Source organism: Delphinapterus leucas, chromosome 1 (genome assembly GCF_059928025.1).
Source record: "Delphinapterus leucas isolate spDelLeu-1000000601 "Yukka" chromosome 1, BTC_Dleu_Yukka2, whole genome shotgun sequence".
In the NCBI taxonomy this organism is placed as follows: Eukaryota; Metazoa; Chordata; class Mammalia; order Artiodactyla; family Monodontidae; genus Delphinapterus; species Delphinapterus leucas.
Window position 1 is genome coordinate 55,192,568 of NC_143129.1, and position 12,469 is coordinate 55,205,036.

The window sequence follows — 12,469 nt, forward strand, 5'->3', positions numbered from 1 at the left end:
GTAGACACGACACCATCCATCATTCTCATTACCTCCACCATTTATCTCAGTGTCTTTCAACACCCAATTCACTTAGAGAAGCCTATTTTTCTCCATGTTCATGGGCTATTAGCTGCCCTGACAACTTTAGGTGATGAAAAGCCACCTTTCCGGCGGCACAGGCTCAGAGCCTGCAAACCCGGTGGTGAGGGGCTGTGCTCCCTAACCGCCTGCAGGGGGCAGCATCGGGCAGCGTACGGCCACGCCGGGGCCTCCCTTGTCAAATGCTGGGAAAGGACCGCCGAGACGGCTTTGAATTCAGACTCCAGCTGACAAAGGACCCGTGTTATGCCACGTGGGTCTGACATGCGGCCTCCCGGAAAGTCGGGTCCTTGGTGAACAAGGGATCAGGCAGCGCTTTTCCGAAAGCATCCCCGGCCCCGCGACAAATCCAGCCGGGTTTTTCCCAAGCCCACACCAGGACTGAGTACAGTTACCTTTCAATTTAGCGCTGGTCTGACCTCGGAGAAGCAAGACGTGGGCCTCTTACCTACCCATAGGGCCCCTGCTGCGGATGCCTCCAACCCCCATGAGGTAAAAGGAGGGAGCGCCTGACAAGGGCAACATGGGGTGCTTACCACCCCTCCCCCGCCAAGCGTTTTTTAGTTCCCCACACCTTCAGCTCCTTGGGTGCAGATGTGAAACCAGAGAAAGACACAAGGATACCCAGGATCCCGCGCTCTGGTTTTGATCCAGCCTGGTGGCTCCTGTTCCCAAAGCCCCAGGAGGCATGCGCAGACTTAGGATGATTTTCCTATGATCTGTGAATGTGTTTACGTGGGAAAACAAAGAGGCAGAATGTTTAAAATCAATCCAGACTGCCCCGAATAGGGGATCACTGTAGGCACAGATGATCCAAGCTGTGGGAATTTGGAGAAGGGAGCTACCGATGGAGGCAGCGTGAAGTGACCCGCAAGGGGACATGGTCACTCCTAAGAGCGCCTCAGGCCTTGGTGCCCAGGAGACACACTCGTCCCTCACTCTCCTATTGCCTTTGCTGGGGAGGGGAACCGCTATGTCACCATGACATCACCCCCTTCCAGGAATCGCTGACTCAGCTTGGGGCCTCAGGAAGGACAGCTCACTTCCTCCAACCAGGCAGAGGGGGAACAGTCCCCCACCCCAGGCAAAGCTGGGCCTGTTCCTTCATCACCGTCCACCGGGACTCAAGAGGAGGTCAGCTTTGCAAGAAGACACATCGCCTGGTGCCAGCTGTGCCTACTCCCACCGGTACTGCTGTACCATGGAAGAGGGGCCCCCAGTGGAACGTCACACCTGGCTTAGAGCTGAAATGCAGTATCCCTGGGAGAGGCAGCACGTTTAGCTTTGTCAGTCACTTACAGCTCCTTGGGAAGGAGAAACATTGTGACAGAGGAATCAGGACGGATTAAGTAAGAGGGAGTTGGGGCTAGCTGAGGTGGGAGGGTTAAAAGAAACCCTGTGCCCTGTCACAGCTGAAGGTTGCCACAGATGGTGCCACGCCACAGACAGTCAGGGGGGGTCTTGTCCAAGACCACTCCTTTTTCAAAAGAGAGTGGGTACCCACACAGGCAGACTCACCCGTAGCCAGAAAGCCAGGAACAGGGCCAGAGGGTGTCTGTCTGTAGCCCTCAGAGGATGACTTGCTCTTGCCCCTCCCCCAGTGCAGTCTCAGCCCTTCCCTCCTCCCCTTGGCCGACCCTTCCCTTCCCCATTAAGAGGATTCAAGCCAGAATCTGTCCACACCACGTCAGAGTCTATTTCGTCTTGGCATTAAACCTGATGCTCTGTAAGCTGGTCTTATGAAGAAAATTAACCAGTAGGCAGTAATGCAATTTACAGCACTGCAAAGGTCCTATAGTCTCCCTGCTCCCACTAATACACACACACACGCACACACGCACGCACGCACGCACGTACACACACAGTCTGCTTTGATTTTTTTTTTCATCTTTTACTATATTGTTTCACTTAAGGCCAACAAAACCCTGCCAGGTAAGTATCGCCATCTTATAGATGAAAAAACTGAGATTGAGAAAGGTGAAGGAAGTCCTCCAGGGTCACACAGCTAGTGAGTGACGCAGCCAGTCTTGGAAACCAGGTCTGTCTGACGCCAAGACGCCAACTGATGACCCAAAGTAAGAGCCTCTTCTGAGCCAGAAATTATCAAATTAGAATTTCATTCAGCAATCCACAAAATCTTAAGGTTGGGAGACATTTTGAAGGTTGTCCAGGCCTATGACCCAGACAGATGTCTGAATCTCCTGCATGATGTCTTGGCTTTGGCTTAGATACACCAGCTCCAGGAAAGGCATTATGTCCTGATTCAGGCCATGCCAGCTGAGAATCACTGGACAGTTGTTTTGGGTTTAGGGCTGGAATCTCTCTCCCTGTAATGTCCACACATCAAGGCTGCCCTTGGGACCACAGAGGAACTAAGCAGTGAGTCACCCCTGAATTGTCTGTCTCCTGACTACACTTTTTTTTTGAATTTTTTTTTTTTTTTTTTTTTGCGATACGCGTGCCTCTCACTGCTGTGGCCTCTCCCGCTGCGGAGCACAGGCTCTGGACGCGCAGGCTCAGCGGCCATGGCTCACGGGCCCAGCCGCTCCGCGGCATGTGGGACCTTCCCGGACCGGGGCACGAACCCGTGTCCCCTGCATCGGCAGGCGAACTCTCAACCACTGCACCACCAGGGAAGCCCCCGACTACACATTCTTGATTCCTTTCAACCTACTCTCACATGGCAGTTTCTCACCACTCTCCTGGGAATGCGGTCTGCTTTGTCTCTTCAGTTTCAAGGTGGGACACCAGGCTGACTACGGTGCTCCAGAAGTGAGCTGACCAGCCGGGAGAAGAATGAGACCAGACTATATAACCCCTTCATTTTTTTTCGTGAGTCTTAATATTTCACACTGGGAACTCACTTTGATCTTATCATGAATGAAAACCCCTAAGTGCTTTCCCCATGAGCTGTCCCAAAGCCACATCCTCTCCTGCCCCTTGTCTGGCTGGGTTTGGGATGCTCATGTCCTATCCTCTCCAGTAGGCTAGACCTAACAAGTACCCAGGCAGTGTGGCCCTCCTCCTGCTGCGTGGACCCCCACTCTGTGCTCCCTGGCACCACTGACCCACTAGGGCTCAGCCACATCCTCCCTCTGGTCCCAGCTCCGGTTGTCCACACCAAGACTCTCCACGGGTCCCACTGACCCAGTCACTTGGGTGAGGCTCTCAATTCCCAGGCATGCTGGCTCTTAATTCCCAGCTTCCCGATGTATCTCTAGGGGTCATCTGGGAGGTTCTGGACGCACCCTCATGCAGGGCTCGTGGAAGCAAGGGCCACTGTCTCAGGCCCTCCCTCTGCTGAAACACAACACAACAGTATTTCTACCGTACTGTGACTGCCCTACACAGACATCTGCAAGGGATTCTCCTCCCAGTGATCCAAAAGCGAAGTGGACATAAGCCCCTCTCCTCCCCACTTCCTGTCACCCAATCTGGGCTGATTCTACCATCTTGCCCACTCCACCCTGAATCTGTGGGTAGTGGGAAGGCACACAGCATCTTACCCTATGTCCTCATCCCTCTGAGTCTCACTCCAAGCTTCTCCCAACACCAGATAGGTTTTTCATCCATCCTGCAAGGCCAGAGCTTCCTTTGTGTTGAACCCTCTGTTCTCTGTGCCCCGGCTTAGCACATCATTCTATGCTTAGAGTCCCACACGGTGCTCTAGTTACAGAAAAGGCATCTTCTTGGAAAGTAGAAAACTGTCTCCCTTTCAACAACCAGGATTCTTTCTTCTTTTGGCTGTGCCTCGTGGCTTGTGAGATCTTAGTTCCCCGACCAGGGATTGAACCTGGGCCCTCAGCAGTGAAAGTGTGGAGTCCTAACCACTGGACTACCAGAGAATTCCTGAGGCTTTCAAGATTATGGATCATTTGCCTCCTATGGACTTGTAATATTCTAATTAGAAATGTAAAGCTGAGTAAGACTTCTTTGTCCTAGGATGTGTGAGTCTCCCCTGAAGCCACAAACCCATTGATTCAGTGGATAGGAGCATCTTGATTACTGAGCCTGACAATCCATTATTCTAATATCTCAAAAATAATATCTCACTTCTCTCTCATGGCCCAAGACAAATATCTAAAAGAACTTACTTCTTTTGCCTCCTCTATTCATACATTCAGCTCTCCTCACCACCAAATTCTTCCCACATCCCCAATTCTCTTCTCCCAGATCTGGACTTGACTCTTCATAAATACATCCGGAAGTTACCTATGCGGTGTCTGCCTCACTCATCAGTCATCCCACTGTGTGGCATAAAGGTCACACCCCCAAAGGTGTGCTCACATCACTGTGTTTCCAACACAGGTATTAGCATACTTAAACCCAATTAAACTGCGATTATTTTCACCCCAGCCTTATCACTCTCAATCCACTTAATATGGATGGGAGGATGGGGCTTGTAACCACATATCCCAATTCGTTATAAGCATAGATGCAACAAGGTCCTAACCAGCGGCTACTATACGCCCTCCCCACATGACCCTCCTGGAAGCATCAGTCCCTACGCCATTCCAGTCCAGGACTGACCCCAGGTCTGTGCTTCTCAGCCTCATCCTCACCAACCCAGCAGATGCCCTCCAACCACTGAGGCCTCACACAACTCTGCCTTGACCTCGACTTTGAGCCAGTCCCCGAGCAGCAGGATTCTGTGGGTTTACACAGCGACCACCTTCCAAAATCCCTTCCGTAAAATTTCCCTGTTGTGGGAACATTTTTTCATTTGCCCTCTCTAAAGCACTCTAGATTCATTCATTCATTCATTCATCAAACATTTAGGAACACCTTCACTGTCAGGCACTGTTCTAGGTGCCACAGCGACAGTGATCAAAAGGCTGGACAGAGCTGGGCTTTCAAAACGACATTCTGGTTGAGGAGACACACAGTATACAAGAACACACATAAACAAATGAGCACAGCAGATTGTGACTGCCTTCTTCGAAGGAAAGAAAGAGAATCAAGCAAGAGAGCACAGGAGAAGGAAGCCCTTTAGAAAGGGAGATCAAGGAAGGCTTCTCCGAGCAGGGGGGCTAATATTTCTGTGGACACCTGCCAGATGAGAAGAGGCAGGGGGAGGAAAAGCGTTCCAGACTGAGGGGAAAACAAGAGCAAAAGCCCAGAGCCTAGGGGCAAGCCTGGTGTCTGCCCACAATCGGGTGGGCGGGGGTGGCTGAGAAAACAGAAAGGAGGTGAGAGGCAGGGAGGCCACAGCAGGCCTGGCAGGGTCAGGGTAGGAGGTGGATTTCACTCAATGTGCTGCGAGGTGACATGAACTGATGACAGTTTTCAAAGATCGCTCTCGCTGCTGTGTGGAAAATGGAAGCGGGGATTGGGGCAGGGGAGGCAGTGGGAAGTAAAGAAGCCAGCTGGGCCATCGCCCTTGTCTCCCTGAGAAACGACGACCAGGGTGTTGGTAATGAGGATGGAGCCAACAGAAGGATGGAGATATGATCTGGAGGGAGCTCTGTGTTGGAGGCGGGACTGACCTTTGTCACATGGTTGTTGGCAGACTTTAGGAAAGTGCATGAGGAAGCATCTCACACCAGGAGTCGGAGACACAGGCTGTGGTGAGGCCGGACACACGTGCATCATTGGCCGGGGTATGAGAGGCAGCCCACTACCTGTGTGAGTGCGCATGTGCGCACAGGCACACACCTGCAAATGATCTGGGGGAGAACTGAAAGCCTTCTAGAAAGATGCAATGGAGTGGGGGTAGGAAGAAGCAGAGGCGCACCAAGTACTAACAACCTGAAAATTGAAAGAAGCTGTGCTTCTGGCCATGACATCATAGCTTCCCTCGTAAAGTATCTGATGGCATATTTACCGGTCATAACACAGGAATGGTAAAAATCAACTGCACATCCCAGCCGAATTGCTTTCTCCTGTTGTTCCATCATAAGAAGGAGGTGTCGAGTCACAGGTGGGCCTTTCTAAACTAGCTTCAGAACTTTGCCTCCGTGCATAATGGTTGTTCTGCGAGGGAAGTGGTTCCCAGTTCCTAAAAGTGACCTATAAATAGATCCCTGGAGCCCAGTTCACAAGGAGGTTGCCCTACTGAGGGAGGGTAACACACATCACACTGCCACAAATCAGGTTTTTCTCACCAATCAGTATCTCTGCTGCTTACTCATGCTCAGTTTGTGGCCAACGGTGACACTCCAGGATGTATTTTCTTCTGTAGTTTTGCCCAGAAGGGTTTAAGCTGTTAGTTCTTGTGCCAATTCATAGTAAAATGGCCCAGAGGAGTCATAGCAGGAAGCATTTTTAAAAGAGTCTTTTAAAGACAGCCATTCCTCCTTATGAGCAAAGGCTAGAGAAAGTATATTATTTTAGAGTCAAGGGTGAAAATAATTCCGCTTTTGAAGACCTATAAACGTAACCGAAGATTGCCCAGACCCTGCCAGTCTGAGACACAAGAACCCATATTGGGCTGGTTCTGAGCCACACCTGCTCTAGGCTCCCCTGCAGCCCCCCACCCAGTATTTCTGAAGGGCTCCAGGGAGGGCAGTACTCAGGAGCTCAGACAGACGGGGGCTCCACTGGTGGCTGGAGGTTTGAGGCTCGGAGTTCTCATCTGTAAACTGCAAAATGTAAAATCTGAAAGTGGGAATAACTCTAGCCTCAAGGTAATTTGTAAGGAGAAAATGAACTAATACCTATAAAGGACTAAAGCACGGCACCCAGCATCTAAGAAGTGCTGAGAAAATGACACCCACCTCCATCTACCACCATCATCACATCCTCATCAATATCCATCTCCCCCCCCAGAGGGGATCTCCCCTCCCCTCCCCTCCCTTGACTAAGGCTTTCTTTCCAGGCCTGGTTTAACCATGCCTCAGAGTCCAGTCGAGGTTCCCAAGGATGTCTGCAGTCTTCACGCAATCGGGCTCTTGGCCAGCCTGCCCCACCAGACATGCCCAGGCATGTCTGCCTCTCCCACAGCCTCAGGCTGAGCTGCTGCCACACAAACTCAGAGGTCCAGGTACACACGGGCAGATACACACCACTAGCAACCCTGCTCCTGCCAGGCCCTGGCTGCCCCCCCAACCCCCCACACACACAAGGAGTGCCAGCCCCAGGCTCCCAGGCCAGGGAGACCAAGGCTCCGGAGAAACTGGCTCCTGGCAGGGATGCAAATAAAATGAGAGCTTTCCAGAGAGTGTCTGAAATTGGCAGTGGGCCCTCGGAGCCATCAATGGTGAAAGCCAAAGATAAATCATCTCTGATAAAATCAGGCAAATGGGAGAAAATAGCTGGGGGCACAAGGACACTTGGAGGAGCAGAGGAAAGGCAGGGATGACACAGCAGCGTCCCCAATTCCTCCCCCACGAAAGCCCAGCATTGTCAACGCAAATCCAGAGAAACACTGACGTAGCATTCCCCCACCTGAGGGTTAAATGCCAACTCTGTCATATGTTGAGTGACCTTCGATAAGATTCACATCTTCTGGGGGAACCACAACTTCCTCATTTAAAACTAGGAGAGCCACCTAAATTGCATGTCCACCTGCAGTGAGGCCATCACCTTTACCTGGTCTATGCTCAGTGGGCTCACCTTTGTCTTCTCTGAGCACCTGCTGTGTGCTGGGGGCCACTAGGCCTGGGGAGTAAAGGGTAGCAGAATACACCCCCCCAAAATATGCCGCTTCAGCATAAGGACTATTTTGAGCTGAAGGCAACTGAGAAGAAAATACAAGAAAAACTCTCTGCCCTCCCCCTCTTTACGTAAAAGCAGAACATAAATTTGTAAAGATGTTCCCCCTCCCCTCTCTACCAGGAAGGTCAGGAGTTAATCACCAGAGACAACTCTAGATCCTTATCAGCCCAGAGAAGACACCAGAGCAATCTCCATCAGAAACTCCACTAACCAGCCCTTATCTTCCATCGGTTTCCCCATATAGTTACATTCCCACAGTTTGCCATCTTGGGAAGCCTACAACCCCTTCCCTCTGTCTTGTCACTTTTCTACGAAGGCATTGTTCTTTTGTTAAAATGCTATGTAAGTCCAAGGTCTAACCACCCTTTGAGTTACTCAACACTGAGTGTTCCCTGTGTCTGCATGAGGCCTAATGAACTTCCGTTTGTTTTTGTCTAGTTAATCTGTCTTTGTCAGTCAAATATGCAGGGTTCAAGTCAACAGCACCTAAGGCAGGTAGAGGAAAAAGAAGAGTGTTTCCTCTCCTACAGGAGCAAAGGCCTGTGGTTGCAGGTGTCCTCATTCCCACACTGCTCTGCAAACAAACCAGTTGGTGGGTCAGTGGCCTTCAGCCCTGACTTTGAGTTAGAATCACCTGGGAAGGTTTTTAAATGCCAGTGCCCAAGCCAACCTCCAGACCCACAAAATTAGAAACTCTGGGGGTGCTCCTGCTCTTCCCGTTTCAGAGAACAGGTTCCCTTCTCCCTTTACGCGACAGTTTCCTGCTTACCTCTGTCTTAGATGAAACGTTCTTTCTCTGTGAGGACATCTTGATTCCCCTGAATCTGGGTTATGGGCCCCACCTGTGCTGTCCTTGCCCATTTGTGTGTCTATACCCCCAACTCTCAGCTCCTCAGTAGTGGGGCCTTTAATTTATCTCGCCTTTATTTGACTCGGAGTAGATAAGTAGACATACTGATTGGATGAAAAAAAAAAAGAATGAATGGATCTTATTTACATTAGAATTTGCTCTTCACAGAGCTCTACCTTCTCACTAAGAATCGGAATTAACCCAAATCCAAAATTTGAGTTCAGAAGGTTTTTTGCCCCCCGCGCCGGTGGAGTGTCTGAGAGGAGGCCAAGAATTGCTGAAATGAGGGAAAAGGAGTCGTCGACAGCCAGGGTGGCTGCTCCTTTCCCGCTCCTGCAGAGGTAAAGCCAGCAGAAGGAAGCCGTCTCCTCCCTCCTCATCCAGGCAGGGTCATTGCCCTGGAGCCAAAGTGCCGCCCCCTGCCACGCTGCCAGGCTCCGTGCTCCCGCAGAAAAGGTGGGCAAGGTCTTCCCTGGAAAAAACAGAGGGACTAGGCCTTGCAGGAACACCCCTCTAGGGAAATTCTTCATCTGTAACTTCCTTGAAGGTCTGAGGGGTCACAGCCGGGGCAGGAACTGCAGAGCTTTGACCCTAAGCACCAGCTGGTGACTGGGCCACACAGTTCCTAGGGCATCAATGTTTTGGTGCCCCCGGCAGGGCACAAAATGTAAAGCCAATCTGTGAGCTCGGCACCTCCAGGGAGAATGAAGAAGCTAAACGTTCCAGATGAGGTTTTAGGGTTGATTATCTGGGAGCCCCCTGCTGTTCATGGTGGCCACCTGGAGGTCCAGCCAACCACTGACCTCACCGGGTTCAAAATGATCTCCTTTCAGTCCGCTCCCCCAACCCCCAAAGCGCCTTCTCTCTGTGACTTCCCCATTTCTATAAATAACCCCACCATCCTCCTGGCTGACATTTTGGTCATTTTCTATTCTTCCCAGGTCCACAACTCTCTGGCCCACACATCTCCCCTCCCCTCACCCAGCCTCCCTGTAGACACAGCCTCCCCACCGTCAACACAGAGGCCTCCTACGTTGGCCCCTGCCGCTCTCCCTTCCCCTCAGTTACCCCCCTTAGACCACTGCCAGGACAACCCTGCCCCTGTGACGCCCCCCATCAAAACTCTCACGGGACCCCACCCTCTACTGAAGAAAACACACCCTCCACGGTGGCATTAAGGCTCCACAGCATGGTCCCAACTTGCCTCCCTGGCCAGATGTCCTTCCAAATGCCCCCCCATAGTCTGCACTCTGCCCAAATCTCCAAATACACTTCTGCGTGCTTCTGCGTCTGCTACTTTCTCTATTTAGAAGAAGCATCACCCTTCCAAACGTCCAAGTCCTGCTCATTCTTCGGGGCCATTTCAAAAGCCTTCTCCACGAAGCCCCTCCTCCCCCTGGGAGGGGGGCAGGGGGGCGAGGGGGCGGTGGGGAGGGTGGGTCCTTGGCCTCTGCTGTCCCCTGGCCACAGCTTGAACAGTGGCTTTGCCCTGTACTAGCTGAGTGAGGGTGGGAGAGACCCTTAGCCTCTCTGAGCCGAGGACAGCACAACATAATGGTGCAGCGCATCACAAGCGCTCAGGAAATAGCGGTGGATACAAACTCGCTTCTATTCTTTCTTCAGGGGGCTCAGCTGAGCCAGCGGGAGGGAGCCCGCCTGCAGACACACGTGAGCGGGCATCTCCCGTCGAACTCTGCTGGCTTCAGCTGTCCATCGGTGGCATCCGGTGACTTCCTGGCCGGGGGCTTCCTCGAGGGAAACCAGCCTCTCTGGCTTGAGCACTCACTCCCTGTTCCTCACAGCCCCTCACCGAGCCCATCGGAGCCCAGCAGGGCCAGCTCTATGACACACACATCCACTCGGGGTACCCCACGCCCCCAGAGCTGCAAAGTGCTTCCAGAGCCGCCAACGGGTGATCTTCAAGTGACTTTAGCGAGGAGGAAAAAACCATGACACGTTGGTGGATGCTAAATGGACCTCTTTGCACTAAATCAATCACACTTAGCTAATATGCTCTCCTGGTGCCTCAGTCATGAATTAGCTCCGTGCAGATTTCCCACTTCAAGGAGGTAATGGTGATTAGTTCCACTTTCCAGGTGGGACAGGAAGACAGATGCTGATAAGGCCTTATGCAGAAATCTGACAGAACAGATTTTTGGGAGAGCAAGTGGGGGGATGCACATCTCAGGGTCCAGAGAAGGGGGCAGCGTTGCCTGGAAGAAGCCCAGGAGGGGACGCGAGCTGAATTCTGACAGGGCTCCCGGAACGGAGTCTGACAGGAGAAGTGCCAGGGGGAGAGATGCTTCCAACCCAAGGCCAGCTTGTATTGTCCCCAGCAGAGAAAACAGACCATTCTCTGTGTCCTTCGTGACTTCACCGAGGGCAGAATGTGAGTCCAAAGGAACACCAGAGAAACGCAAAGCCGCACGCTCATCATTGTTATTTCTGTCTGCTCCACTTACGCCCTGCTGCCTGGGGGCCTGCACGGAGGAGGAGGGATATTCTGCCACCTGACAGCGGACGGTTCCATCAAAGCCACTATAAATTCCCCAATGTGAGATTCTTTCAGTTCACTTCCATGATGGCTCCAGGAATGCACACTTGTACTCCCCAGGCGCACCACGTCAAAGCACATATTTGTCAACACAACTTTTCTCCCCAGCTCTAGAGACCAACCATCACACTTCTTTCCAAAAGTCTGCGGTCCGTGGCGGTTCAGACAGGGACCCAACCTTCACAGCTGCTGGGCAGGGATGGGCTGGACCCCAGATTGCTGTGACTGGAAACCCAGCCTGCTCTCTCAGCCACCCCCTCCCTTCAGCTACGGCCCCCACACCCTCACTTCCTCTTTCCTAGAACAGAAATACGGCGACAGCTTCACACATTGAGATATTCTGTACACCTTTGCCTGCTCCCGGCTTTCATTCTTTTCTGCATACTTTCATTCCCACTTCCATACCACTCGGGTCTTCCTCTCCACACAGTTTTCTCTCTCCTCCACTCTCCTCCCGTTTTAGCTTTTCTACCAAGACCCTGAGAGCACCCATTCCTTCCGCACTTCTTCCCTCCTCCCCCCACCCCCTTTCAGGCCTCTGTCTCCCTCTGTCCTCTTCTTCCCCTTCTTCCACCTCCACTCCACGCCAGCTCATGTCTCCCCAGTTCTGAAGAAAGCTGACCAGAGAAATCTGTCTCCTCCCCTTTGCCTCCCTCCCTGGCCCCCAGGCACACAAAAGGAAACAGAGGCACCAGATGGCCTGGTGCTAGCAGAGGGGCTCGGGGAAGCTGCTGCCCCACAGAGGTCCCCGCTGGGCCTGCGAGCTAGTCCAAGCTGCCACCCGGCCCAGCCGCCCAGCTGGCAGAGGAGCAGGGCACAGGGCCAGCCTCCTCCTGCCAGCTCCCTCTGCCCAGCCTGCCCCCAGGCCAGCCGTGAAGGGGGGCAGGCTCACCAGCTGAAAAGCAGAGAGTGTCCCCACGTTTCTGAGCCTCAATACCAGGGCCCAGGGCCCAATGGCCTGTGGGGACACTGGGGTTTCCCAGGAGGGAGGAAGAGAGCCTGGCAGTCTGCTCTTTCTGTGGAACAGGCTTGTGCCAAGGTGGGGCCTCAGCGATGGCTGAGTGGGTCGCAGAGGAGCTAACTGTCCGCCAACTGACTGCCCCCCCAAAAAATGCTTTGATGGCGCAGTGAATAGTGTTAATGGCGACCATTCATTCAATGGTTAGTTGAGCCAGGCCTTAAGCTAAGTCATTACTGCAATATCCCAAATCCTTCAGTAGTCCTGCGAGGTTAAGTATTTGGATCCCCATTTTACAGACAAAGAAACTGAGGCTCAGAGAAGTTCAGTAACTCCTACCAAGCAGAGCCAGAAAGCCAGTTAACACCAC

General features: G+C 52.5%; 1 protein-coding gene across 1 annotated transcript in view; it reads right to left on the minus strand.

Annotated features, from left to right (window-relative positions):
- CACNA1E (calcium voltage-gated channel subunit alpha1 E) overlaps positions 1-12,469 on the minus strand; it is a 645,631-nt gene that overhangs the window by 613,915 nt on the left and 19,247 nt on the right. The gene's annotated exons all lie outside the window — the stretch shown is intronic.